The sequence below is a fragment of the Panthera pardus genome, unplaced genomic scaffold (genome assembly GCF_024362965.1).
Source record: "Panthera pardus isolate Hobbes unplaced genomic scaffold, ASM2436296v1 HiC_scaffold_20, whole genome shotgun sequence".
Lineage (NCBI taxonomy): Eukaryota > Metazoa > Chordata > Mammalia > Carnivora > Felidae > Panthera > Panthera pardus.
This window is the reverse complement of record NW_026526766.1, coordinates 87,195,420-87,217,676: the sequence shown is the minus strand read 5'-3', so window position 1 is coordinate 87,217,676 and position 22,257 is coordinate 87,195,420. Positions and strand designations below refer to the sequence as shown.

Sequence of the window (22,257 nt, the reverse complement as noted above, 5' to 3'; positions counted from 1 at the left end):
GTATCCGTCGTAGAAAATAAAAAGCAGCAAATCCCTCCCCAGAGGTAGCCTCCCTGTTTAATGCACGTAGTAAATCCTTCCAGCCTTTTTTCTCTGCACCTCGCCCGCACTTCGGATGTTTGCCAAACTGGGCTGTGTTCCAGCTGCAGGTTTTCACCAGAAGGGGCCTCGATGAGGGGCGCCTGGGTGGCTCAGGTGGTCAAGTGTTTGACTTCAGCTCGGGTCACGATCTCGAGGTTCGTGAGTTCGAGCCCCGTGTCGGGCTCTGTGCCGGCTGACGGCTCGGAGCCTGGAGGCTGCTTTGGATTCTGTGTCTCCCTCTGTCTCTCTCTCTGCCCCTCCACCGCTCACGCTCTGTCTCTCTCTCTCAAAAATAAAGATAAAAAAAGAAAAGAAAGAAGAGGCTTCGATGAATATCCTTGCCAAGAAATCCTCAACAAATCCGCAGTTATTAATTCTGAGTAATTTCTAGGAGGAAAGTTATACACGTTTCAGGACCAGTATGTTCTACATTCGCCCAACTGCCCTCCAGAAACCTTCTGGCGACTTCTCTGGGTGAGTTTCCTAGGGTAACAAATTGCCACCAACTTGGTGGCTTAGAATAACAGAAGTGTATTCTGTCTGCCCACACACCCCCCCCTCCAGTTCTGGGGGCTAGAAGTTCAAAATCAGGTGTCAGTAGGCAGAGCCTTGCTCCCCGCTGAGGACTCCAGGGGAGGGTCCTTCCTGCCCCATTCCTGCCCTTCTGGTCTGTCTTCTCTCCATGTGTCTCTTACAAGGACACTGTCCTCTAATCTGGCATGATCTCCTCATCTCGGGATCTTTCACTTAATTACATTGGCAAAGACCCTTTTTCCAAGTAAGATAACATTCCCCGTTCTGGGGATTAGGACACACTCATACCTTTTTGGGAAGTTACCATTCAACCAACTACCGATCGTGTAGAATTGCTTTTCCTCTTAGCACACGGGACCTTCTCATCTTTTTGAAATGTTTGGCCAATTTAACAGGGTCAAAACAAATGCCTTATTTTAAAGTGCCCTTCTTTTGCTATTAACGGAGAGGAACGAACTTTCAGATGCTTTTGTTGGTCATTTGTATTTCTTATTTTCTTACGGACTCACGTCCTTTGCCCAATTCCCTTTTGGGTGTTAACGGTGAAAGAACAAATTTGCCAACTCAAGCTGTCTTTCAGCGAAACTACCTTTCAAGACTAAGAGTGAAATACGGTTCAGACAAAGACTGGGAAACTTTACTTAACGCAGAGCTTTGCTGTAAGAACCAGCAAAAGATTGCCTAAGGTGGAAGGAAAGCAAGCCCTTTATGGAGTATGGAATGAGCCACGAGCAAAGATATTAAAACGAGGGTAAAATCTAGGTGAGAATTGGCTGTTAATATCATGAATAGTGATGACAAATGTAGGCCCAAAACATGATCGGACCAAAATACAGGCAACCATACATGGCGATTGGAAGGTACGATTGGAGTTAAATCACTCCAAGACCTCCGCCGTCTAGGACGGGGGGGTAGAGAATATTGATTTAGATTGTGTTAAGTCAATTAGGCTTGATAGAAATTTATAGATAGCCTCTAACAGGCAGCAGTGGAATGTATAACTCTCAAACCAGTACAGGGAAAAGGGAAATAAAGAAAACACGATCGCTTCAACAGGAAGCAAAAAAGAGGAAGGAGGGAAGAACACTATTGATTTTTGTGTTCTTCTTTTATAACTGACCACTCTTGTAGGATTATTTGTTGTTATTTAATAACAATTGGTACGGCTTTCCGCTCCCCGTGGGTTTTCGAGTATTACACGATCCACAAATAAGGATAATTTTGTCTCCTTTTCAGTTGCCGTTCTTTAATTTACGTTTCGTGTCTTATTGCATTGTCTGCAAGCTTTGGAGCCATGTAAACCTGAGGCGTGAAGCATCCTTGCCTTATTCTGGCCATTGCTAAGAATGCTCCTGGTACTTTGCGGTTAAGCATGCTGTCGCCTCTTGGCATGAGACAGACATCCTTTGCCATCGAATTGGTCAGGACAAGTCAGATTAGGCTGCGATAACAAAAAAATGCCACAATCTCATGGTTTGAGAGGGGACCCTAAAAGTCGACTTGAAAAGCCATGAGGTCTTGGCCGTGGGATGAGCAGCACAGGAGGCTGGCGAAGAGAGAACGGTGAAGTCACGCGTTCACAGCCCCTGACGACTTGTGTCCCCATTGGAGCCCGGCTGCCCGCGTTACCCTTCAATTCCACGAAGTCTCTGAACGCTTATAACCAATCTCCCCCTTTCCTGTTTCTTGCACACGGTGTCGCCCAGAGTTATCTGCCGCCATTTTGTTTGGAATTTCTATCATATTCCTCAGCACGACTGCTCTGTAGTTTTCTGCCAGTCTTCGTTTTAGGGTTCTACATTCTTAAGAGAGCTGGGGACACTTTCTGTCTTTCCTGTGCCCCGAAACGGAATATCTGAAATCTGTGAATAGTTGGAAAAGCATTAAGACCAACCCTTCTCTGGGAGGTAGCTCTTCTCTTACCCTTTCCATTTTCTCTGTAGTAATAGATGTTGCAGCTTTCTTTCTACTTGTTGAATTGGGTTTGGTTCTACATATTTTCCAATAAAAATATCTGCGTATTCATATTTTCAAATTTATTATCGTAAGGCTTTCCTTAATATAATTTGATTTTTAAAATATTTTCATTCCTTTTGTACATTCATTTCCCTCTGCTTATTATCTTTGGATCTGCTAGAAGTTTGCCTAATTTATTAGACTTTCAAAAAGAACAAGTCATAGGTTTATCTTTCATTTCTAGTGGTTTTCTCTTTCCTAATTTATGAAACTCTGCTTTTTATTTGTATTGACTTCCACCCTTTCTTCTTTAAGGAACTCACAATATTGAGCTATGAATTTTCCTCCTTATAACATTTTAACCACCTTCCCATATGCCTAGATACATGGTATGTGCAGTGTTATTTTTTTTTTAACTAGTTTGTCATGGAGGGTTCTCTGTAGCGTTATTTACAAAAGTGGTTTTTAATTTTCAGACGGCTGGCTTTTTAATTAAAAACTTTTGTTAATAATTTCCAGCTTAATTGCCCAGTGGTCAGACCATGAGGCTTTCGCCATATCTGCTTTGGGGATTATATTGAGTTTCTCTTTATGGCCTCATATATGATCAATTTTCATAAATGTTTGATGGAGTCTGGCAAATAAATGAGTATCTTGTATTTGCAAGGTACAGAGTTCAGTTATTAAGTCAACCTTGTTAATTATATTCTTACAATCCCACACAAATGTGTTGGGGGGAGGGGTGGGATACGATTTAAATATGTCAAAGACAGACATATCTTTGTCGTTGTTTTTGTTTGTCCCTCTCTGTGTGTCTGAGTTATTGTTCTCCTGGTTGGATCTAATGCTGTACAGGACATACACCAGACCTTGTACTTGATTCTGACTTGTACTCTTTATCAGTACAAATGACCCTCTGTCTCACATCCTGATTTTTGCCTGTGATTCTTTTTTTTTTAATGTTTATTTATTTTTTGAGAGAGAGAGAGAGAGCGCGCGCGCACGTGCGCAAGTGGGGGAGGGGCAGAGAGCGAGGGAGACACAGAATCTGAAACAAGCTCCAGGCTCCGAGCTGTCAGCGCAGAGCCCGACCTGGGGCTCGAACTCACAGATCATGACCCGAGCCGAGTCGGAGGCTCAACCGACTGAGCCACCCACGCGCCCCTGCCTGTGATTCTTTATCTGATATAAATATTACTGTTCCTCTCGTTTGACTTGAACTTGCCTTGAATACCTTTGCCCCGGTCTTTTATTTTTCACCTTTTCATGTCCCTTGCTTTTAAGCTTATTTCTGGTAACCACTGTACAGTTGGCTTTCCATCTTAGTCTTTGTTTCAACCAATCTGAGAGTCTCTGGCATTTTACTAGGAAAACGTCACGCATTTACATTCATTGTTATCATTGACCCTGCGGGGCTCACGCCCGTGAGAAAGCTGTTCTCAGCCTTATTCGTCCATCCTTACGGCTGCTTCCTTTTCTTTCCTGCATTTTGTTTTACCCATTCTGAATGTTGGCTTTCGTGTTCTGCAGACTTTGGTGCGTAGATATTTTGTTTCTAATTGTGCTAGGAAGTTACCTTTACCTTGCAGAAGCCTCATTTGTAGCCGCCAGACCATCTGAACCCAACTGGACGGGGCGACCGGTGAACTCCTATTTAGGATGTCTGGAAGGTGGCCGTCTGCCTTGGATACATGTTGATGTGACTTAAAGCTTCAGCTCCAGATGGTTCCATTATTTTTTTCCATTCCGTGATTTGTCGTTTAACAATAATTTTTGACATTTGCATTCAGTCTGGAAATGATATTTACAACAATTCTTGCGACTTGCTGCTTTCTAACCGGTTTCAGTGGCACTGCTCAGACTTTTTAAGCCACGGGGTTATCCATTCTTAGGCTCCCAGCTGATGGGAGCATATCTTTCAGTAATAAATGCTTCAGTATTTCCGCTAAACCTCATAAACACGGGTCCCTCTTCACTCAGCATTCAGCATGACACAATCTAACCCAGCCTGGGTTTATTCTTTCCTTCCCGGGGTCACGCACAGTGTTATCCCTATGCATAAGTCACACTGGTTTCCAGAATGTGTCCCTATAGAAGTCGCTATTTATTTTCCCCAGAATGCAGTGAACCTTTCCGATCCGCACGGTCAGATCTTTTTGTTTCGTTTGAAAGCACAGGTGAGTTTCCATTCATTATATTCTAAGGGGTTCCTATTCTGGCCTCTTCTTCAAGAACCCCGGTGATGTGTTCGCTGCCTCCTCATTCCCACGAACTTCTCATGCTTTGCTTTCAGCTCTTGGCTGCTGTCGCACTTTTTGAGGAAGTGTGTCTAGGCTGGCCTCTCGGGCCGTGCTTTTCTGCATTACAGTTTCTGCTTTTTACTGCCTCCGGTGTGGATCTGAATTCTGCTTCTAGGCTTTTTCCCTTCCTGGGGGTCCTCCCTCACCCCGTCCGTATCCGCCTCCTAAGGGCGCTGTTCCAGTTACCGTGACTGGGTGGCTTACAACCACAGAAATTCGTTCTCTTGCAGCTCTGGAGGCCGGAAGTCTGAAATCGAGATGCTGGTACGGATAGTTCCCTCGGGAGTTTCTGAGGGTGACTCTGTCCCAGGGCCCCTCTCCTAGTTTCCAGAGGCTTCCAGAAAGCCTTGGTGTTCCTTGGCTTGTAGCCACACCACTTCCATCTCTTGACTTTCCACATGGCCTCCTCCTCATGCTTCTGGCTTCTCTCTGTGTTTTCTCTTCTTATATGGGCACTTGTCATTGGTTTTAGGGCCCACCGGTTAATCCTCAGTGATCTCATCTTGGGATTGTTACTTATATCTGCAAAGACCCCTTCCCGGATGAGGTCCCATTCCCAGTTACCAAGGGCTGGAACTTGGACATAGCTTTCCCAAACCGCAGTTCAACGCACTACACCATCCACGTCCCTTCTCCTGCCCTGAGCTGCCTTTTCACATTCTTCGGGGCTGCCCGAGGGCTCCTGCTCCTATCTGGCGAGGCCAGTCTTTCCATTAAAGTTGCCTCCCTATTTCCTGACCGTTCCCTTCTGCTTCCTTCAGGAAACCTCTGTCGACCCTTCCGTGTTTCAGAACGCCGACCCCTTCTCCGTGTTCTGGACGTGTTCTTTCCCCACCACCCCTTGTTGGGGGTGCTTTTCTCTTCTGCGTTGTCCCCTCGAATAGAGCCAACGTTAAGCCTCGCTCTGAGATTCTACGCAGACGGGGTAGGCATTGCCTTGGCTCCTGCTCTCTTACCGCGTGTGCGATGGCTAACTCCCCTTCCCAGTGTTGGGTCTGGGCTCTGCTCGAGCCATTTCCCCGTTTCCTGCAGGTTTCTGCCAACGGCAGTTCTGCTGAGCGAAGGCGGTGTCTGCTCCTGCCCCGCTATCTGATTCTCGGATATTCCGAACGGCTCAAATAAACAGAAGTCCCAGCCTACGCCGCTGCCAGGGGGTTTCCTGCTGCTCCCCCGCGCCCTCCCCCCCACCACATTCATCACGTTTGCTTCCCAGGATACCACGCACGATGAAAGCCGTCTGTCCTGCCCACCTTCTCTGAAAGACCAGGGGACGTCACTCCAGAAGCATCTGTGGGAGAGGGACAACGGTCCAGCTTTCAGACTGGCACAGACCCCAGGTCTCTGAGCAGGGGCAAATGCTGGAGGAGGTCTGTGCAGCTTCTAACGTTTGTGCCTGGTCTCTGCGGCCTGAGCTTTCTCTCCGGCACCGTCCCCACCATTGTCATCGGGATGGCTCCTCCCAGATTCTGGCACTGTCCCTTACACTGAGTGAGGTTCTGTCTTTCTCTCTGCCTTCGTCTAAGAACGGCTGTATCAGGGGGGTTCTAGTGAGATGCCGTTTTATATGGAAGTCCACAGATGTGTGTGTGTGTGTGTGTGTGTGTGTGTGTGTGTGTGTGTGTGAAGCCGAGACTCACCCGTTCATTTGCATTTGTTTATTTCCAGAAAAGTGCCTTCACCGCTTGGCTTCATGGTGGATGTCAGGATAAATCGGCCAATAATCCAGGAGAGTTTTGCAAAGGCGCAGAAGCTGGGGAAGGGCCCAGGCCCTAGCCCCTTCCTCCGTCTGCTTGGCAAAGCTGACCTCCCCAGCAGTCTTCCCATCTCGGAGGCCTCATTCTTGTGCCCCCAGATCAGCAGTCTGTGAAATCAAACACATTTATTGAGCACCTAATTTGCTCCAGTTACCAAGTAGCTCTGGGGGAGAGAAAGATGGAATCATCCGGTTCCAACCCTCGTGGTACAATGGTTTCCATCTTCCTGATTTATTTTATTTTATTTTTTAATATTTTTTTCAATGCTTCTTTATTTTTGAAAGAGAGAGAGAGAGAAAGAGAGCGTGAACGGGGGAGGGCCAGAGAGAGAGGGAGACACAGAATCTGAAACAGGCTCCAAGCTCTGAGCTGTCAGCACAGGGCCCGACGCGGGGCTCAAACTCACGGACCGCGAGATCGTGACCTGAGCCGAAGTCGGTCGCTTAACCGACTGAGCCACCCAGGCGCCCTATCTTCCTGACTTAGAGCATGGTGTCCATTTGTTATCATGGTTCGTGATGGTTATTGGATTAATGGCCTCACTGGACCCTTGCCAGACGGGCAGCCTCACGAGGGTGGGACGTCTGGACCCTTGGTGATTAGCACATCTAGGACTCGGTAGGGCTGCCTGGAGGAGAGGCCATCCGAACTAGGCTTTGAAGGGTAGCTAGGAGTTCGGGGAACATAAGGTGGGGTGGGGGCAGGAAAGAGGGGCAAAATCTCTCCCTCTCAGAGTCTCCTCAGTCCAAACCTGGCACCGTCCCTTGACCATGTTCACACGTGGTTTCTGTTGCTACATGGAGAGGATTCCTCTCCGGATCGTTTCAGAGGCTGAACAGCCTTTTATTTCTTTTTGGAGAGAGAGGAGGGAAGGGGCAGGGAGAGAGGGAGAGAGAGGGAGAATCCCAAGCAGGCTCTACACTGTCAGCACGGAGCCCGGCGCGGGGCTCGAACTCACGACCCGTGACCTCATGACCTGAGCCGAAATCGAGAGCCGGGCGCTTAGCCGACTGGAGCTACCCGGGCACCCCCTCTGCTTTATCTTTTTGAAGCAGATAGAAGTGATGCCCGTCCCACCGTGGCAGCCTCAGACTTGTCATTACTTTTCCAACAGGCCCGTTCGTGGCTGGGTCTCCTGGACGCGAACCAAAAGCCATTTGCTTCAGAGGCAAGATTTGAGTCAGGCCCAGCTGGGTTTTCCCACCCTTTATTTGCCCGGTCCTATTAATAATTAATGGTACAGTAATGAGAATTGCTTTTAATAGAATCTGCTGCCATCACGGCATTCTGTTCCCCGCCAAGGGTTTCCCCCAAAAGGATTCGCGCTCACATGGCTGAGCTTCCTGCCCACAGGCACCACCGGGAAGCGGAAGGTCCCCTGCTGTTGTCCTTCCCAGCCCCTCCTCTCTTCTGGCCCGAGCCCCTCTTACTCTGCTACCACTTCCTATCCCCCCCCCCCCCCAAGCCTCGCCCACCATCCCCTGGAGGTTCCCACAGCTGCCCTACCCAGCCCAGCCAAGCGTGGCCCCGTGGCACTGTCACGCCTCATCTGTCACCAGGGCAAACTGGTCCCATCGGGCAAGGGACAGGGCCGTCTGGAAGCTGCTTGTGCGCCCCAGCCTGGGGCGGGCATGAGACCCACACTGCGCACACAGGAGCCTGCATTCCGGATGTCGTGTCCCCCTCTCGCCCCACAACCCCTGGGAGGGGACCATCACCAAGGGCCAGGAGGAAAGGGGGCTTTGGGACTGCTTCCCAAACCGTGCTGTGCCGAGGAACCCCCTGGGAATCCTGGGGAAAGGCATGTTCTGGGGATTGGGGCTGAGATCCCACCCTTTGAACAGCTGCTAGGAAACACGCCCCGAGTACCGGCGGGGCAGGGGCTCTGGGTGGTGCTGAAACTCGGGTCCTGCCGGTGAACGGAAGAACCGGGTTGCAAAACGGAGTACGTCCTGTGATTCCCTTCCCAGGCCCGAAGCTCAGCCCGAGCTCCACGTTCACTGCCAAGCCCGGAGACCGGAAGCTCACGTGCCCAGAGTACTTCTCTGGATGGGTGATGAATTACAGATAATTTTAAAATTTTCTTTTTGGTTCATCTTAATTTCAAAATTATCCGCAATGAGCATGTATCACTTTTGCAAATGGAGAAAAATGCTTCCCCCCCCCGCAAAAAGAACAAATGTTCTCTTGCCTTCCCTACAACACAATCGGGGTAATATTCAGCGGGAATTCTGAGAAGACAAGGATCCGGAAGGATTCTGGCCTGGATCCACAGTCTGCGTGGAGGGCTGTGGGCTGGACCAAGCAGGCCACGAGGCTCGGGCGGCCCTCCTCAAGCGCTCGGCACGTGCCTGATACACCCGGTGTCCCCCTGCTCCCCCCCAACCCCTGCAACCCCTGGGAGGGGACCATCACCTGGTCTGGTGACGATGTTAACGCCCTTTTGCCGCCCAGGGAAGTAGCACTTCTGGGAGGTGAGCAACCTGCCCTGGGTCACCCAGCTGTCTGTGGGGGACATTTGGGGAGCAGGGAGTTGGGGGGCCAGCTGGGAGGAAACCTCTTCCTCCTCGAAGGCCCTTTTGGGCCACTCGTCAGGGCAGCCGCACCAGGGAATCCAGAAAGACAAGTGACGGAGAGCTCTGAAAATGAGCCGGAGTTTTAAGTCCCAGGAGAGGTACTGGGGAGCCAGTGAGTGTTCCCGAGTGAAGGTGAAGTGATTCGGTTACAGAGGGCTGCAATGAGGAGAACCAGCCACAAGCTTGGGGTGACGACAGGCCGGGCTGGGTAACGTGCAGCGTTTCCGAGGACCTGAAAACACTCTTCACTTAATCCTTGCTACAGCCCAAGGCGGGCCTTGCCGGCATTCTCCCCGTTCTGCAGATGGGAGAACTGAGGCCCGGCGTCACAGCCGGGGTGGCAACCCAAGCCCGTGTAACTTCAAAGTGGGTGCTCTTAGCACAGTGCTCCGCCACAGAGAGAACTGAGGGCGGGGAAAGGTGAATGAGCCCCAGGGGAGGACTGGGGTGCGGGCAGGGAGTGGGGCAGGAGGGGGCCGATGCAGCCGTGCTCCACTGGCAACACCAGTCCCTGGTGAGGACTTGGGGACCTGCAGAGCCCGGGAGGATGGGTCGTCCGGGTCACCCTGCAGGCCAGAGGCTGGAGCATCATTCCAGATTGGAAATGGGGGGGGGGGGGAGGGGGGATGGCGGGGCAAAGGGGGGGAGGGGGGAAGATGCGGCAGATGTGTGAGGCCTCCGGAGGGAGAGTGGCTGCAGGCTGGGGGAGGTGAGAGGAGAGGAAGCCAGCTGTCTGGGAGCAGCCAGCAGGCGACAGCTTCCAGGACAGACTGTGAAGTGTGGGGACCCACTGTGGGCAGCACGGACGGGCTGGTAAAGAAGATGAGCCCAGGCCCCCCCCGCCTCTCCAGGGTGTTCTGTGTCCCACACCCCAACTTTGGCTGCCGGGACAACCTGAGCCCTGTCCCTGTGGCTCCTGTCCCCCCGACCCCACCCAGGGGGCTCTGGCTGGAATCCGTGATGGGGCGGAAGGCGCCAGCCCAAACCGTGTTGGAGCTGCCTTCAGCCGTGGAGGCAGGGAGCACCTCCCCCTCAGCTACCCAAGGCGGGAACATCACTCGGGTCATCAAGAGGGGGAAACTGAGGCCTGGTGTCTCGTGCCCAAGCTGGAGGGTGACGGGATCCATCTGAGGGGCTCGGAGACTGTCCCTAGGGCAGCTTTGCTGGTCCAGGCCAGGGCGGGAGGGTCGAAGGGGGGCAGTGGTTTGTGACTCCCACTCCCCCTGGGAGCCAGCCCTCCCCTTTCTGCCTCTGCCCAGGGACATCGAGTGTGGGGCCTGACCTCCTGGAGCGGTGGAGGCAGCTGGCCCTGGACAGGGACCAAGAGAGGGAGGGGAAGCAGCCAGCGGAGGGCGGGGGGGTGGGGGGGAGCCAGCGGAGGGACGAACCAGACAGTGATGCTCCCTTGACCGAGCCTCCTGCTCCCTGGGAAAGACTGCAGACAGCCCACACCGCACAGGTCACACAGGCGCTGTGCCCAGCAGATGTGGCCCAAACCGTGGCCCCGCCCACCGGGTCCCACTCAGCCGGCGGCCAGGACCTGGGTACACACAGGCCTTTGCGGCTGAGACCTCTGGGCTGGGTCTCCATCTTTCTCTTTTTTTTTTTTTTTTTTTTTAACGTTTATTCATTTTTGAGACAGAGAGAGACAGAGCATGAACGGGGGAGGGGCAGAGAGAGGGAGACACAGAATCGGAAGCAGGCTCCAGGCTCCGAGCCATCAGCACAGAGCCCGACGCGGGGCTCGAACTCACGGACCGCGAGATCATGACCTGAGCCGAAGTCGGATGCCCAACCGACTGAGCCACCCAAGCGCCCCTCATTGAACTTGATGCAGTCGGTATCATCACATCCCCATTTCACAGATGAGGACACTGAGGCCCAGAGAGAATGACATGAGCTGGGGCCTCAAACTTGCAGGGTACGGGGTCTGCCTCCCCAGTAGACATCCAGTAAAGACCAGCACCTGGAGAGGTGTCCTCCCACACAACTGGTGACAGGGGCTTTCGTCACCCCACTCGGGCAAGCTGGAAATGGGAGCTCAGCCTGGGTGGAGACTAGGGCAAGGTCACAGTCAGGCATCGTGGCTCCTTCCCATGCCCTCCTCCCGCCCCTGCAGTCCCCCACGGAGGGGAGAGCCAGGAGGCTCAAGGGAGGAAGCCCCTTTCTCGGGGCCAAGAGAGAAGAGAGAGGCTGGGCAATCTGAGGCTCTGGTCCTCTGAGCTGGTGCGACCTGGCCCAGACGGCTGTGGGAGGTGGCTCCGGCTGGCAGGTGTCCCAGGAGGGTGGCAGCAGCCAGAGACGGACCCAGCTTCACCTCATCACATCCACGCATGGTACTCTGGAGGCCAGATCTGGAAGTTCCGGGGCCCTGTTGCCCCAAGTAAGGTGCTCGGCAGGAGCCTCAGGGCCCGAGCCTCCCAGGCTGAGTGTCTCCCACCCAGGATGGGATCCCCTTGGCCATCGCACCAAAACTGGCTGGGAACTTCTACACTCTCTCCTTCCCTATATTGGAGACGGGCGCCCACAGTAGCACGTGAAGGCTCTGACAAGTCCCGCAGGACAGAACCCTACCCGACTTTGCTTCGTCCAGCCTTTCCCGCAATGTATTTAGCCACCGATTTCCACTTTTCCCGTGAGATATGTATTAGCGTGTGGGGCAGGTTAAACATGGCCACAAATTCTTTGCACTCCCATCAGGGAGAGGTGGGTGGGGCCTATTCTCCCCACCCTTCTCTCTGGCTGGGCCCCGGAACTGCTTTCGCCAACAGAGGCCGGCCAAGGCCAGAGCGATGCTGGAAGCAGTTCCTTAACTGGCCTGGCAGCTTCACCTCCCGCCTCTCAGAGCCTTGAGCTTTGACATGAGAAATCCGTCTAGGCCGCCGGGAAGGGCATAGGAGAAATCCGTCTAGGCCGCCGGGAAGGGCATAGGAGAAATCCGTCTAGGCCGCCGGGAAGGGCATAGGAGAAATCCGTCTAGGCCGCCGGGAAGGGCATAGGAGAAATCCGTCTAGGCCGCCGGGAAGGGCATAGGCGACGGCAAGATGAGGCCACCTTGGGCGCCCGGCGCAGTGGAGCCTTCCGATGATTCCAGCCCCAGCTGCCCTCCGACAAGCAAGAGCCTCCCCGCTGAGCCCCGCCAACCCCAGCATCACGAGACTAGGAAGCTACCGTTCCAAGCCAGCGTGTCCAGAGGCGGTTCGCCACACAGCAGGGGACAACTGGAAGAGTGCCCTGCCGAGCCACTCCGCGGGGACAGGGGCGTCCTGTCCACCCTCACCGCCCGCCACCCCACGGCCAGACCTTCAGGCCGAACCGCATTCAGACTCTCTCCTCCTTCACCCTGTCCCGGCTCAGGGTGGGCCCGCCGCTTGGGAAGACCCTTCTGGACTCAGCTCCTAAGAGGCCTCCGCTTTGAAGACCTTTCTAGTAACGGTCAAGGCGGTTGTGCTGTCCCAAGGTTGGGATCGGCCTGGGCTCACGCTTGCCAGCGGTATGAACTCAGGTGGGCGCCTGCCTCTCTGGGCCCCAGCTTCTCACATGCAAACTGGGGGGATTAATGCTAACCGCTGCCATGAGGCCGTTGTGCAGAGTAAGCCAGGAACGGGGGTAACGCCCGTGGCCCGGGCTGTAAATGGTGGCCGAGACGAGCGATTAGCTGCTCCATACCTCCGCTGGCTCAGGGCCTAGCGCTGGGGGCGGGTCATTGCACTCTGGTTCCCCTGAGGCCGGGCCCCCAACCCCCGGCAGAGTGGGTCCCCCGTAGCCCACGGCTCACTGCCCCCACCGCACCCCAGCACACACAGCCTTTGTCAAGTCACTGGTGCCCAAGAGGGGTTTGGTGGAGAAGGAAAGATTCAGAGAGTCCTCCGCTAGTCTAGCTGGAAGGCTCTTCTTATTTTTACTGAGGCCCAGAGAGGTAGAGGGCCTTGGCCGAGGTCACACAGCTCACTCTGGAACTGGATCCTAGGCCTCGGCTCCCTACCCTGCCCCTTGTCTGACACAGGGGCGGGGGGGGCTCTTGAGTCTCAGGGACACGTCCTCTCTGACTCCTCTGAAATCTCTCGCGCCCTCCCTGCACCCAGAGCCACCTGAGATGAAATTACTCCACCGCCTGACGTCCGGCTCCTCCGTGGGCCCCACTCACCGTGGAGGGCACAGCCTGACCGGGGGTCCTCCCCGCCTGGCTCTTTTCTCCCTTCTTCCCTCTAGACGCAGTCAGCCAGCCGGCTCGGGGCACCTGTAGCGTGATACTACCCCAGAGATACTAGCTGTCCCGCACCCGCAGAGGCTTTGGGGGAAACCCAAACCGGCATTAGGGGAAAGACGGCAGGATGTGTTCAAATGGCTCAGACTGCAGGTGTAAACGTAACCAGCATGGAGGGCCAGCGCTCGGGCAGGTGCGGCTTAGCCCTCCCATGGTCCAGACGGGAGGCCTGAGGCTGGCGAGGTGTGTGGAGCCCGGGTCCCGGAAACTTGGCTCAAAGCCCAGCCTCTCCTGTTGGTAGAGCCAGGGGATCTTGGGTGTGTTATGTCTCCCAGCCTCACCTTCCCCACCTGTAAGATGGGAGCGCGAACACTTCCGCCAAGGACGGGCCCCGGCATGGAGAACCCTGGGCCCCACTGGGCATCCAGACCAAACTCCCTTCCTTCAACACCTGACCGCCACTCACCACCACATTTCCACCCTTCCTTCCGGTCAGTTCCTGGGTGAGTCTGGGCTCTAAATACACTTGAGGGGGCCTGGGGCTCTGAGGCTTTGCGGCGAAGAGTCTAGAAGCTTTGAAGAGGGCCACAGGGTTCTGGAGAATTCCTTCCTGCAGAGTGGCCGGTATGGGCAGGCCAGGCCTTGGGTTAGGGGCCCGCAGGCCTCAGACACACAGCCTCGGTCCACGTGGGAGTGTTGGGGAGGGAGGATGAGTTTCTATGTTCGTTGCACAGAGAGGGGTGTGTGTGTGTGTGTGTGTGTGTACACACAGGCACTTGCCCAGTATGGGGGGCTGGGAGTAGGGAGGGGGTGGCCCTGCAGCTGTCCTCAGCCCTGGGAGAGCTCTGCAGGCCACGCCTTTCCCTGCCACTGGAGCAACCCCAGGACCCTGATTTGGAAGGATGTCTGCAGCCAGATTAGAGCTGCCAGCTTCAAACAGAGCAGCAGGCCCTGGCAATGGGGCTTAAAGGGGCCGCTGCAATTATAAACAGCCACCTTCTCCGGGACTCGCCCTTCCATCCTGGGGGGAATGTTCTGGCAGCCCCTTGGCTGGTGCCTGCAAGAGGGGTGTGCTCAAACAAATAAGCCAGACTTCGCATACAAAGTAACACACTTGGTTTTAAGTTGCAGGGAGCCCGAGTGTGTGTTGAGAGACCCTTCCAGCCGGTGACCCTGAGGACGCTGCCTGAGGTTTCCTCCATTATTAACGAACGTGCTTCCCTCTCCCCAGCTCTCTGGAGCTTATGTGTCAGGCTCAGAAATAGCTCGCGGGGAGGGGCTGGCATCCCATTCCTGGGTCTAGGCAACCGTGCCATCCGTCTGGCCCCTCCGGGGCTCAGTTTCCCCACAGTTGGAGGAGGGGGCGGGCAAGGAGGAGAGGTAAAGGGAGCGGGTGATGCATCGCAGACCCAAGACCGGTTCTGGGTCAGACGCCGAGTCCCGGAACTATCAAGGGCGGGAGCACCTCCAGTCCAGGCCCCGGCTCACAGAAAAGCAAGCCCACGGAAGGAAATTTTGTTGCGCTTGTCAAATGGCCAGTGACCTCCCCCCGGCCTCCCGCAGGTGCCTCTGTGCCCGCCAGGCGCTCTCCTCTCAGGGCCCTTCTTTTCCATCTGAATTGAAGGGATGGACGGGGTGACAGGGACCGGCAGAGGGGGGTGGGCAGGTGCTGTTGGAGCCCCAGAGCACACAGGGGAGGCTGGCGAGGTGGGCAGGGCCTTACTTGCCCAGGGACTCACTGCTAGGAAGCGGCCGGGGTCGAGGGGGATTAGAACTCCGCTCTACCTCATTCCACACCCTCAGCTCTTACCTTGTGCTCTGTGGGCCTGATTACCCCACCGATTGATTAACTGATTGGTTAGCTGATTGACCGCCTCCCCGCCAGCCTCCCGGGAAGCCCCCTTCCTCCCCCATCGCCCGGCCAGGCCACGGGGTCTCCGAAATCCCACCGCAGGTGCCCCCCAAACCTCAGCCGGGCAGGGGGCGTGGCGGGGGCGTGTCCAGGGCGTGGCTCCCGCCGTTCCCCGCCCCCGCCCGGCCGGAGTGGGCCTGTTAATCCGTCGCGGCTCCGCCAATCGGCGGCCGGTTGCCGGGGAAACGACCTCTCCCCTCGGAGCCTTCAAAGGGTTTCCCCCCCCCCCCCCACCATAAAGGCTCCAGCGGACCCCGAGGCCTCCTGCCCTGGGAGGGGCGGGCGGGGACTGGGGTCCCGGAGTAGGGGAGACACCTACCCGCCCAGAGACAGTGACAAGACAGAGACACAGAGAGAGACAGACCCGGGCAGCAGAGAGAAGGGAGGTGGAGAAAGGAGAGACGCGCCCCCCCCCCCACCCCCGCCCCAGAGGCCGAGAGGGCGAGACTGGGAGAGGCAGTCACAGCCACGCGCAGAGACAGGGAGGGAGAGGGAGAGATCGAGGGGGAGACGTGGGGGAGGTGGAGCCCCCCCCCCCAAGAAAAGACCAGAGCCAGCAAGGGGGAGAGCGCCGGGAGGGGGCGAACTTGTGAAAATAAATATTTATAAATTGAGAGTTTCTAAATTCTTGTTGCATTTCTGTAGTAAATTATTCATTTGTGTACCTCCCTCCCTCCTCCTATCAGCTTGGGGAGCTGCCAAAGGGGGGGGGTCTTTTCTGAGTTCTTCCTCCCCTCCCCCTCCCCGTCCTCTCCTTCCTAACCTTTTCTGCCCCCCTCCTCCCTCTTTGCCCCACTCCTACCCCCCCCCCTTTCCCCTTCTCGCCTCCCTCTCCTACCCCCTCCTACCCTCTCGTGTCCTCCCCCACCCATTCCCCTCCTCCTCCCCCTCCTCCCCTGGCCCCCTCTCCTCCCCGCCTTTCCTCCCCCTGCTTCCCGTCTCCCCCCTCCCTTTCCTGCTCCGGCAGGAGCCGAGCACCGGAGGCAGGCGAGGAGGGGCCGCCGCCCGGAGGTGACCGGCTGCCACGCTCTGGCGTTTCGTCCCTGCCTTAAATAAGAATAATCGTCGAAGTCAGCGGGGCCGGGATTAAAAAAACACTCGTCACTGGCAGTCTGGCACCCCCAACCGGGACCACGGAAATCTTCCTCCAGAGGACCGGGGACACTGGAGTTGGGGGCAGTGCGGTGGGAGCTGAGCCCAGAGCGCCTGCTGTCCCAGGAGGGCCCGGGCTGGAGCCAAAGGCCACCCTGCTGCCCCCCCTGCCCCCGCCCCCGCCCCAACACACACCTTGACCAACCCCTCAGCTGGCCGAGCCTCGCTTTCCCCCTCTGTACAATGGTGCCAGGGACTGCCTTCCTTTCCTGCTCTCTGGGGCTGAAACCACTCTCAGATCTGTCCCGGAGTCTGGAGGCTTTCCAGGCCCTTCTGAGGAATCCCCACAGCTTGGGAGACACGAAGGTTGCATGGGGCACAGGTCATGAAGGTGTGATGCCAGTTCCTAAAACTCAGGCAAGGGGTGGGGAAAAGCAATCAGGGCCGTCCGTCACAGTGTGCCCCAGTCCCTGTCCAGTATGTGGCCTTGAGCAGAGTGCCTCGATTTCCTCATCTGTACACCGGGCCAGGGATGCCCCCTCGGCACGCAGCCTCTTGGCTCCCACAATAAAGTGCAGCAGGAGAGGCAGGAACTTCTCTGGGTGCTGGGAGCGGTTCGGCATCTCCCCTCCCACTGCGAGCAGCCCGGAAGTCTGAGGTTAGCGTTTGAGGGAATCTGCATTTTCTCCCCATGCGATGCTGCGGGTGGAAGGTGGCCTCCACTCTGGGCATGGAGGCCCCGGGCATTGGGTCCTGAATCCTGACCCTGCTGTTTGACCTTAGCCCAGTCCTTTTTCCCCTTGGGGTGAGGGTTCCGGCTTCCTTCCAGCCTTCTCGTGCTTGGGACCCTCACTACTGCTTGGTGACGAGTGCTAAGATCTGGTACTTACCAGGAGCTGTACTCAGGGCCCCGCGGCCCCTTTCATCCCCCCATGCCCTTCTCACCCAGGGCCCCATTTTACAGATGGGGAAGCCGAGGCCCGGAGCTGGGACTTGCTCTAGGTCAGGCAGCTGGACAGTGGCTGACGGGGGGTTCTGGCTGCGTCTGGCTTTGGCCATGAAGAGGGGTGTCTTCACCCGCCTCTCTGTGCTTCCCACAGGGATGTCCTACACCATGTGGGCACGGCCTGGAGGGGAGGTGGGCCCTTGGGGGTCACAGTTGCCCAGACTGCCCCAGTCCAGTGACCTCAGGCCCTACACGACCCTCAGAAACAGCTGTCTGTCATCTAAAGAGTTCTCTGCCTTCTGTGGTCTTTTTTACCGAAGCACAGTGAGAAATGCTTTGGGAAAATGACCCCGTTCTGGATATCTGTCCGCCACTTCGGTGGCCGGTGACACCCTTGCCGATCTACAGCAGTAATTTTCAAGCCTTTCACGGACCCTAGGGGCCAGGAGGGGTGGGGGCAAAGAGGAGGACCGGCTCGGTGGCCTCTCAACCCCTGTCCCTTCTTCGTTCAGTGTGGATCAGTTGGGTAAGATCTGTTTTGAGAAGGGAAGAAAAGCACGAGGCTGAGACTGGAAAGTGGGTGTACAAAGCCAGTTTTGAAACCCACTGCTGTAAATAATTAGGACCCCTTTGGAACAGGGAATCATGGCTTCCTGAAGTCCCCCCCCCCCCCCCCGCTTATGTAACCTCGCGCTCCCCAATCCACCACCCGAAGGGTAAGCAGACAAAACCCAAACCATGGCTTCAACATCCGGAGGCCTCTCTGAGGACGCACAGGGCCCAGAACGCCGTACGAAGTCATGGTGTCCAGTCACAGGGGCTAATGAACAGGCCTGAGGAGTTGCTGTTGGAGACAACCATGGTCCCAGGCAAAGCTGCCTTGACCTCCACGTACTCACCCCTCAGCCAGGGGCGCCTGCTGCCCCCACTGGGGGGTGACATCCACATCTGCCACTCCTCGGTGGATGTTTTTCTCCAAGTTCCAGAGCCCTTGTGCCTCCAAGAGGCCCCGAAGCGTAGCTGCTCAGGTCCCCATGCTCTGTTCACCCCAATCTCTTTCCCCCTCACATCTGTATCAGACTGGGTTCTAAAGCCACCACAATCTGCTGTCCCCACATCATGGCTCCTCCCAGAGAAATAAGGCCAGTCCTGAGCTGGGCCCCTTCCTCCCTAGGGCTCCTCCCCTAGGGATCCGAACCAGGAGGTGAAGGTCGTCCTAAGAGGGAGGTCTGACGAAAACAGCCTGGGGGTGACCCACCCTCTACCTTGCCAGAGAGCCCCTGACACATAGGAGCTCCCAGGCCCAAGGTGGGGCCTGCTTTGCACTTAGAAAAGGTCAATGTTGGGGGGGGGGGGGGCGCCTGGGTGGCTCAGTCGGTTAGGCATCCGACTTCCGCTCAGGTGGTGATCTCACGGCTCGTGAGTTCGAGCCCCGCATCGGGCTCTGTGCTGACAGCTCAGAGCCTAGAGCCTGCTTTGAATTCTGTGTCTCCTTCTCTCTCTGTTCCTCCCTCGCTCGTGCTCTGTCTCTCTCTCTCTCAAAAATAAGTAAACATTAAAGAAAATTTTTTTAGAGAGAAAAAAGAAAAAGTCAACGTTGCCAATGGTGGGTTGGAGTGGGAAACAGAACAAAGTGGAGGGAGAACAACTTGCCTTTCCATCAGTGAAAGACACACAGCGGGCTGGGTCTCAGCCTCTTGGCGTCTGGAAGGTGAGGGACCAGGGATGGCACCCTCTTTGGAGGTGGGGAGGTCATTAGCACCGATTAGCTGTTAACCGTGGTCATCTCTGGGTGGGGAGTGTTGGTGACTTTGAGTCTGCTCGTAGTTGCCAGTGTTGCGTGAATTTATTTTACCGGAAGGGTATATTGGTTTTTTTCTTCCAGAAACAACAGCGACGTTACCCAAAAAAGGAAAGAAAATTTAAGACACAAGAGCAAACTTTGTAAGTACCCACACCCTCTTGCAATGGGACGAAACGGGTAAGAAAATCACGAAGGAAAAAAGTAACAGGCTGACTGTTCTGCAGCCGAGGAGCCAAAGACCCAGACCCTGGGAATCCCCGAGGAAGGGAAGACGAGTTTCAGAAACTGCCCCAGAGAAAGCTCTTGGCGGACATTAAGTGTCTTTGAGAAGAGCCGGTAAAGAAAGGATCCGTGAGGTCTCCGGCTTGAATCTCCGAACCAGGAGGACTCAGCCCCGGCTGGGACCGCGGCCCAAATGCTGCTCACCGGGCAGCTGTGGGCAAGTGACCCAACCTCTCTAGACCTCGGTGTTCGCCGTCTGTAAAATGGGCCTGGCCGAGCACCCGGTATGAGAACTGGTATCCCCGATCACAGAGTCAAGACAGAGAAAGGCCGTGCCCTCGTCCGGCTTTCCCCTCCTCAGTGTCCCATCTGGAAGCCCCCCGGGGGCAGAGAACTCCCCCTGGTCCCTGGAACTCACTCCATAAGCACCTCTTCTTAAAAGCTCCTCCTGACCCCGGAAACAGCACCTGCTTCCAGAGAGCTGTCAGCCTGCTCCGTGCATCGCCCTTTGACCTAGAGATTCCATTTTTAGAATTTATACCACAGAAACACTCACACGGGTGACAAGGGAAAACGCACAGGAAATTCATTGCATCACTGTTGATAATAGCAGAACTTTAGAAACCTCCTCGACGCCCATCCGGGGAGACTGATTATATAAATGTGAAGGCACTGCCCGATGGGAGAGCAAGAGGCCGTGACACATACCTGCCCGTTCCTCCAAGGAGTGAAAAAGAACAAGCCTTCATTTGTATTTCAAGAGGGGCACCTCCATACACACCCTGCTTGCAACGTCAGAATCCACAGGGTAACCATGGTTGCCCCAGGAACGGGGCGGGGGCGGGGGGGGGGGTACTCAGGCAGGAAGAGGAACGATTCCAGCTTTAAACCCTTTTCTCTTTGACTCAGTTTACCACGAGCATGCACTCCACTGGTCTCCATCCCGCTGGGATACTCACCCACGGCCAATTCTCTCCTTCTCGGGACTGCCCCCACCCCTCGCACCGGGTGAAGCCGTGTGACCGGCGATGGCCAAGGAACTCTGGGAGGAAGTGATGTGTTGCTGTTTCCCTGCCTCAGTGACCCGGACGTGGAGGTACCACAAAACAGAGGCAGCCTGGATCCCTGGAGGGGCAACGGCCCCGGAGAATCACTTGGGCTCCCAGCACACCTTGCTGGCTGCAAAACAAACTTTTGTTGTGCTGAGACACTTTGATGTGAGGCCTATTTGTTACTGCAGCAGAACCTAGCCTCGCTAACCGATACAGATTTGGAAAACCGCATTCCGGTTCAAGGGATGCCGACAGACTGTAGACAAGTCCCTTGACCCCTCCGGACCTCGATGTCCCCATGTGCATGGTGTGGCAAGGGGTCTTGTCTCCACTGATTGTGGAGGGCCTGTGCTGTTCATATTCCCAAACCCCAGGGGCCTGAGGAACATCTTGCCAGCCCTAAGGGCTGCTGGGTGCTGAGCGCTCACTGAACACCGGCCTCTGGGCCGACCACCTCAGGGACATCATGGAGTCCTCAGTGGCCCCAGGGGGGAGGCACCATCATTATCCCCAACTCCCCATGAGGAAAAATGAGGTTCAGAGAGGTGAAGTCACTTGCCTGCCCAAGAACCCCAGAATCTGTGATTCTTAACTGCTCTAATACAACCCCCATCCGATATCTTCATTTATTTCTCTTTTTTAAAAGTTTTTATTTATTTTTGAGAGAGAGAGAGAGAGAGCGCACATGGCAGAGAAAGAGGGAGACAGAGGATCGCAAGCAGGCTCCGTGCTGTCAGCGCAGAGCCCGATGCAGGGCTCGAACTCACAAACCGGGAGACCATGACCTGAGCCAAAATCAAGGGTCAAGACGCTCAACCGACTGAGCCACCCAGGCGCCCTTATTTTATTTCTTATAAATGTAACTAAAAAGAAAGCCCGCCATTGACAACTTGAGAGAATTCAGAATAACAGGGGGGCGGGGCTGTTTTTGTTTTTTGTTTTGTTTTGTTTAATTTTCGATCTTAGCCATTTTTAAGTGTGCGGCCTGGGAGTATTAAGTCCATCCAGCATCGTGTGCCCCCATCACCACCATCCCTCCCCAGAACTCTTGGTATCTTGCTAAACTCCGTACCCGTTAAACACAGACTCCCCATTTCCCCTCCCCTCGGCCATTGGCACCCACCATTCTCCTTTCTGCCTCTATGAATTTGCCCCTTCCAAGTCCCCGGTATGAGTGGAATCATACACTATTCGTCCTTCGGTGCCTGGTTTATTTCCCTTCGCACCATGTCCTCCAGGCTCATCCACGTCGAAGCCCGCGTCCAGACTGCCTTCCTTTTTAAGGCTGAATGATATTCCATTGGCCGCATAGCCCACGTGCTGTGTGTCCCTTCCGCCGCCGATGGATACACTTGTGTCGTTTCTGCCTTTTGGCTGTCGTGAATAGCACCGCAGGGAACATGGGTGTACATGTATCTGTCTGAGACCCTGCTTGCGATGCTTTTGGGTATATGCCCAGACGTGGAAATGCTGGATCATATGGGAATTCTATTTTTGATTTTTCGAAGAAACGCCATCCTGTTCTTCCACAGGGGCTGCACCATTTTACGTCCCCACAAATGGTGCCCAAGGTTCCAGTTTCTCCACATCCTCACCAGCACTCGTTACTTTCTGTGGAGCGCGATCTCGTGAGCTTTCGAGTTTCCTGTCTCCGAGGGTCACTGGGGGAGTAAGAATTTGTTACATGCAAAAAAAAAAAAAAAAGAAGAAGAAGAAGAAGAAGGTTTAAAACGCCACTGGTAAGTCTGCAGTGTGACGGGCATTCAGACCTGCTTCCACGGGAGAAAGCGGGCGCCTGGGGTGATGCCCTGCTGCCCGGGG

General features: G+C 55.2%; 2 long non-coding RNA genes across 2 annotated transcripts; both read left to right on the top strand.

Annotated features, from left to right (window-relative positions):
* The first annotated feature begins 13,474 nt into the window (after nucleotides 1-13,474).
* On the top strand, nucleotides 13,475-15,936 carry LOC128778646 (uncharacterized). The gene is made up of 2 exons (XR_008424366.1): nucleotides 13,475-13,911; nucleotides 14,534-15,936. It is a non-coding gene; the product is annotated as an uncharacterized LOC128778646 (long non-coding RNA).
* A 3,641-nt stretch (nucleotides 15,937-19,577) lies between these two features.
* On the top strand, nucleotides 19,578-20,592 carry LOC109249967 (uncharacterized). Its single transcript, XR_002072825.2, has 2 exons — nucleotides 19,578-20,192; nucleotides 20,294-20,592. It is a non-coding gene; the product is annotated as an uncharacterized LOC109249967 (long non-coding RNA).
* The last annotated feature ends 1,665 nt before the right edge of the window (nucleotides 20,593-22,257 follow it).